Genomic DNA, 5,871 nt, shown 5'->3' on the forward strand with positions numbered 1-5,871 from the left:
CTAACCCATGTTGTGCCTCAACCTAACCCATGTTGTGCCTCAACCTAACCCATGTTGTGCCTCAACCTAACCCATGTTGTGCCTTAACCTAACCCATGTTGTGCCTCAACCTAACCCATGTTGTGCCTTAACCTAACCCATGTTGTGCCTTAACCTAACCCATGTTGTGCCTTAACCTAACCCATGTTGTGCCTTAACCTAACCCCATGTTGTGCCTTAACCTAACCCATGTTGTGCCTTAACCTAACCCATGTTGTGCCTTAACCTAACCCATGTTGTGCCTTAACCTAACCCATGTTGTCGCCTTAACGTAACCCACGTTGTCGCCTAAACCTGCTCTGTAATTGTTATACGACTCGTTCAATTACTGTAGTGTTGCCCACCCGCAACCCTCGCAATATAGTTCGCTACTCGCACTGCCCGCACCCCTGTGTATCGCTTCATGTTAAACACCTTGCAAGTCTTGCTCACTTTCCACATGCTCCTGCTGTACACTGTAATGTGGATGGCAGCAGGACGTACATGCCGCCCCTCCCCACGTCCCCACCTTGCCCCCTGCCTTCGCAAGCTGGTTGGTGAGAAGTTTGCATGTTCAATGCCCTTCGCATGCGACGTACTCAGGCTACGTTGTGGTGCGGCCTGTGTCAACTGTCCGCTGATGTCGTACGCGTGAACCACAATCTGTACTGCACATTCGTCCTTATGTACTGAATGATACATCGTGGCACATGTGTGACCGCACAACGACTGCGCCCAAAAACGGCGGACCATACAGTGCAAATATTGTGCACGCAGCTACGTGTCGTCTCCCTATGAGAGCTGGATTGCAGTGTGGTACGCCATAGAGACGTGTGGGAGGAACGGACGCCGTGGATGGCGATCAGCATGAGCTGTCTGTTGATGTATTCGGACCTAGTCGTCTCTCCTCACACACCGTGATGGCATGGTGCACCGCGTTCCATATCTGCGACATGCTACAGAGGCCGGTTGACAGTCGTTCGAGCAATGGACATCGCATACGTACGGGGGCCACCTTCCACGTATTGTCTAGGCGTGCACATTTTGTTGCGTGTATGTGGGCAGACGTAGTGTGGCGTGACACCTGACACAGGCATGCAATAATCGTTGAAGTTGCAAATGGCGATGGACGCCTGCGTTTTCTGGTGAAGTTACGCAAATGAACAAATGGTAACCTGTTGTGGTGCGGTTGTTCTCGCTAGGGGTGAATCGGTGATGGCGACGATAGGTTGAGGTACTAACCGGTTGTTCCAGCGATACCCACCATGCCGACGAAACTGAACGGCATCTGGGTGTGAAGCGATACGCGGCGGTGGCTGGGTGGGACCGTCCCCGGCCGGTGAGGGGGCGCCTCCCGGCGTGCTGGCCGCGCGGTGCGTGGGCGCACGCGCTACAGCCGGCTGGTGGGGGCGGCCAGTGGCAGGCGCGCCGGCCGACGGACGCGGCAGGCGTCGCAGCTGCGCGCCGGCGCACCCTGCGCGCGGCGCCGTGCGGCCAAAGTAGGTCCTCGCGGGCCCGGTGCGAAGCGCGGTGGACATCTTCAGTGTGCTGGTCCGATTGAGGACTGTGTGCGTTGAGGATGCGCCGCCGCCCGGCGCTCGGCGCCGCGACGCCGTCTGCTGCTCGGTCGCCCCAGCGGTTCTCGCTGGTGGTTTGTATCGCAGCTGTGCGGATGTGTTGGCGCGTGCGCTGTGCTGGGAGAGTTCGCTTCGGCACCCAAGTGGGGCTTTTGTCCTTCTGTGGCGCTGGCGTTGGAGCTGCCGGTCACCGTAGGTGGCGCGTGTTGTCTCCCGCCGGCAATGCCACGACAGCACGCTCCGGGCCTCTGTCGGCAGCGGCAAGCTCAGTTGGGAGCACGGGTGGTCGCACCGAAAGCGTCTACTCGCCTAACTCCGGGCGATTGCGCCTCTCTCGAACCCGACCAAGTACTTGGGACGGCGCTGCGCGCCGCCGGGACCTGAGAGGGTTTCGAGGTGTATTGTGCAGGGGAGCTCAGCCTCCTCCTGTTTGCAGAATGATTGAGCGGACGCTTGCGTGTTCGCGCGGGCCCCCGGGACACACTCCCGGGCGGCCGGCTGCTCAGCTCTAGTTGACGCAGCTCCCTGGTTGATCCTGCCAGTAGTCATATGCTTGTCTCAAAGATTAAGCCATGCATGTCTCAGTACAAGCCGCATTAAGGTGAAACCGCGAATGGCTCATTAAATCAGTTATGGTTCCTTAGATCGTACCCACGTTACTTGGATAACTGTGGTAATTCTAGAGCTAATACATGCAAACAGAGTCCCGACCAGAGATGGAAGGGACGCTTTTATTAGATCAAAACCAATCGGTCGGCTCGTCCGGTCCGTTTGCCTTGGTGACTCTGAATAACTTTGGGCTGATCGCACGGTCCTCGTACCGGCGACGCATCTTTCAAATGTCTGCCTTATCAACTGTCGATGGTAGGTTCTGCGCCTACCATGGTTGTAACGGGTAACGGGGAATCAGGGTTCGATTCCGGAGAGGGAGCCTGAGAAACGGCTACCACATCCAAGGAAGGCAGCAGGCGCGCAAATTACCCACTCCCGGCACGGGGAGGTAGTGACGAAAAATAACGATACGGGACTCATCCGAGGCCCCGTAATCGGAATGAGTACACTTTAAATCCTTTAACGAGTATCTATTGGAGGGCAAGTCTGGTGCCAGCAGCCGCGGTAATTCCAGCTCCAATAGCGTATATTAAAGTTGTTGCGGTTAAAAAGCTCGTAGTTGGATTTGTGTCCCACGCTGTTGGTTCACCGCCCGTCGGTGTTTAACTGGCATGTATCGTGGGACGTCCTGCCGGTGGGGCGAGCTGAAGGCGTGCGACCGCCTCGTGCGTGCTCGTGCGTCCCGAGGCGGACCCCGTTGAAATCCTACCAGGGTGCTCTTTATTGAGTGTCTCGGTGGGCCGGCACGTTTACTTTGAACAAATTAGAGTGCTTAAAGCAGGCAAGCCCGCCTGAATACTGTGTGCATGGAATAATGGAATAGGACCTCGGTTCTATTTTGTTGGTTTTCGGAACCCGAGGTAATGATTAATAGGGACAGGCGGGGGCATTCGTATTGCGACGTTAGAGGTGAAATTCTTGGATCGTCGCAAGACGAACAGAAGCGAAAGCATTTGCCAAGTATGTTTTTCATTAATCAAGAACGAAAGTTAGAGGTTCGAAGGCGATCAGATACCGCCCTAGTTCTAACCATAAACGATGCCAGCCAGCGATCCGCCGCAGTTCCTCCGATGACTCGGCGGGCAGCCTCCGGGAAACCAAAGCTTTTGGGTTCCGGGGGAAGTATGGTTGCAAAGCTGAAACTTAAAGGAATTGACGGAAGGGCACCACCAGGAGTGGAGCCTGCGGCTTAATTTGACTCAACACGGGAAACCTCACCAGGCCCGGACACCGGAAGGATTGACAGATTGATAGCTCTTTCTTGATTCGGTGGGTGGTGGTGCATGGCCGTTCTTAGTTGGTGGAGCGATTTGTCTGGTTAATTCCGATAACGAACGAGACTCTAGCCTGCTAACTAGTCGCGTGACATCCTTCGTGCTGTCAGCGATTACTTTTCTTCTTAGAGGGACAGGCGGCTTCTAGCCGCACGAGATTGAGCAATAACAGGTCTGTGATGCCCTTAGATGTTCTGGGCCGCACGCGCGCTACACTGAAGGAATCAGCGTGTCTTCCTAGGCCGAAAGGTCGGGGTAACCCGCTGAACCTCCTTCGTGCTAGGGATTGGGGCTTGCAATTGTTCCCCATGAACGAGGAATTCCCAGTAAGCGCGAGTCATAAGCTCGCGTTGATTACGTCCCTGCCCTTTGTACACACCGCCCGTCGCTACTACCGATTGAATGATTTAGTGAGGTCTTCGGACTGGTACGCGGCATTGACTCTGTCGTTGCCGATGCTACCGGAAAGATGACCAAACTTGATCATTTAGAGGAAGTAAAAGTCGTAACAAGGTTTCCGTAGGTGAACCTGCGGAAGGATCATTACCGACTAGACTGCATGTCTTTCGATGTGCGTGTCGTGTCGCGCAACACGCTACCTGTACGGCTCGCCGTAGCCGTGCGCCGCGTGCGGAACCACGCGTGCCTCTCAAAACTAGCGGCAATGTTGTGTGGTACGAGCGCTGAAGCGCTGGAGCGGCTGGCCTGCGGCACCTGGCGCCTGGCGCCGGTTTTGAATGACTTTCGCCCGAGTGCCTGTCCGCTCCGGTGTGGAGCCGTACGACGCCCGTCGGCCGTGAGGCCGTTGGACACAGAACGCTGGAACAGGGGCCGCCACACGCCTCACTCCCGCCTATGCGACCGTCTCGAAAGAGACGGCGGAAACTGAGAAAAGATCACCCAGGACGGTGGATCACTCGGCTCGTGGGTCGATGAAGAACGCAGCAAATTGCGCGTCGACATGTGAACTGCAGGACACATGAACATCGACGTTTCGAACGCACATTGCGGTCCATGGATTCCGTTCCCGGGCCACGTCTGGCTGAGGGTCGGCTACGTATACTGAAGCGCGCGGCGTTTGCCCCGCTTCGCAGACCTGGGAGTGTCGCGGCCGCCTGTGGGGCCGGCCGCGTCTCCTCAAACGTGCGATGCGCGCCCGTCGCCTGGCGGTTCGCATACCGGTACTTTCTCGGTAGCGTGCACAGCCGGCTGGCGGTGTGGCGTGCGACACCTCGTACAACGACCTCAGAGCAGGCGAGACTACCCGCTGAATTTAAGCATATTACTAAGCGGAGGAAAAGAAACTAACAAGGATTCCCCCAGTAGCGGCGAGCGAACAGGGAAGAGTCCAGCACCGAACCCCGCAGGCTGCCGCCTGTCGTGGCATGTGGTGTTTGGGAGGGTCCACTACCCCGACGCCTCGCGCCGAGCCCAAGTCCAACTTGAATGAGGCCACGGCCCGTAGAGGGTGCCAGGCCCGTAGCGGCCGGTGCGAGCGTCGGCGGGACCTCTCCTTCGAGTCGGGTTGCTTGAGAGTGCAGCTCCAAGTGGGTGGTAAACTCCATCTGAGACTAAATATGACCACGAGACCGATAGCGAACAAGTACCGTGAGGGGAAAGTTGAAAAGAACTTTGAAGAGAGAGTTCAAAAGTACGTGAAACCGTTCTGGGGTAAACGTGAGAAGTCCGAAAGGTCGAACGGGTGAGATTCACGCCCATCCGGCCACTGGCCTCCGCCCTCGGCAGATGGGGCCGGCCGCCCGCGCGGAGCAATCCGCGGCGGGGTCGTGTCCGGTTGCCTTTCCACTCGCCGCGGGGTGGGGCCGTTCCGGTGTGCGGTGGGCCGCACTTCTCCCCTAGTAGGACGTCGCGACCCGCTGGGTGCCGGCCTACGGCCCGGGTGCGCAGCCTGTCCTTCCGCGGGCCTCGGTTCGCGTCTGTTGGGCAGAGCCCCGGTGTCCTGGCTGGCTGCCCGGCGGTATATCTGGAGGAGTCGATTCGCCCCTTTGGGCGCTCGGGCTCCCGGCAAGCGCGCGCGGTTCTTCCCGGATGACGGACCTACCTGGCCCGGCCCCGGACCCGCGCCGCTGTTGGCTCGGGATGCTCTCGGGCGGAATAATCGCTCCCGTCAGCGGCGCTTCAGCTTTGGACAATTTCACGACCCGTCTTGAAACACGGACCAAGGAGTCTAACATGTGCGCGAGTCATTGGGCTGTACGAAACCTAAAGGCGTAATGAAAGTGAAGGTCTCGCCTTGCGCGGGCCGAGGGAGGATGGGGCTTCCCCGCCCTTCACGGGGCGGCGGCCTCCGCACTCCCGGGGCGTCTCGTCCTCATTGCGAGGTGAGGCGCACCTAGAGCGTACACGTTGGGACCCGAAAGATGGTGAAC

General features: G+C 57.9%; 2 non-coding genes across 2 annotated transcripts; both read left to right on the forward strand.

The window, feature by feature from the left end:
- Positions 1-2,117: 2,117 nt before the first annotated feature.
- LOC124744081 lies at positions 2,118-4,027 on the forward strand. Its single transcript, XR_007010600.1, has one exon. It is a non-coding gene; the product is annotated as a small subunit ribosomal RNA (ribosomal RNA).
- Positions 4,028-4,378: 351 nt separating this feature from the next.
- On the forward strand, positions 4,379-4,533 carry LOC124744075. The gene has a single exon (XR_007010594.1). It is a non-coding gene; the product is annotated as a 5.8S ribosomal RNA (ribosomal RNA).
- The last annotated feature ends 1,338 nt before the right edge of the window (positions 4,534-5,871 follow it).

This window comes from Schistocerca piceifrons, unplaced genomic scaffold (assembly GCF_021461385.2).
Source record: "Schistocerca piceifrons isolate TAMUIC-IGC-003096 unplaced genomic scaffold, iqSchPice1.1 HiC_scaffold_27, whole genome shotgun sequence".
Taxonomy (NCBI): domain Eukaryota; kingdom Metazoa; phylum Arthropoda; class Insecta; order Orthoptera; family Acrididae; genus Schistocerca; species Schistocerca piceifrons.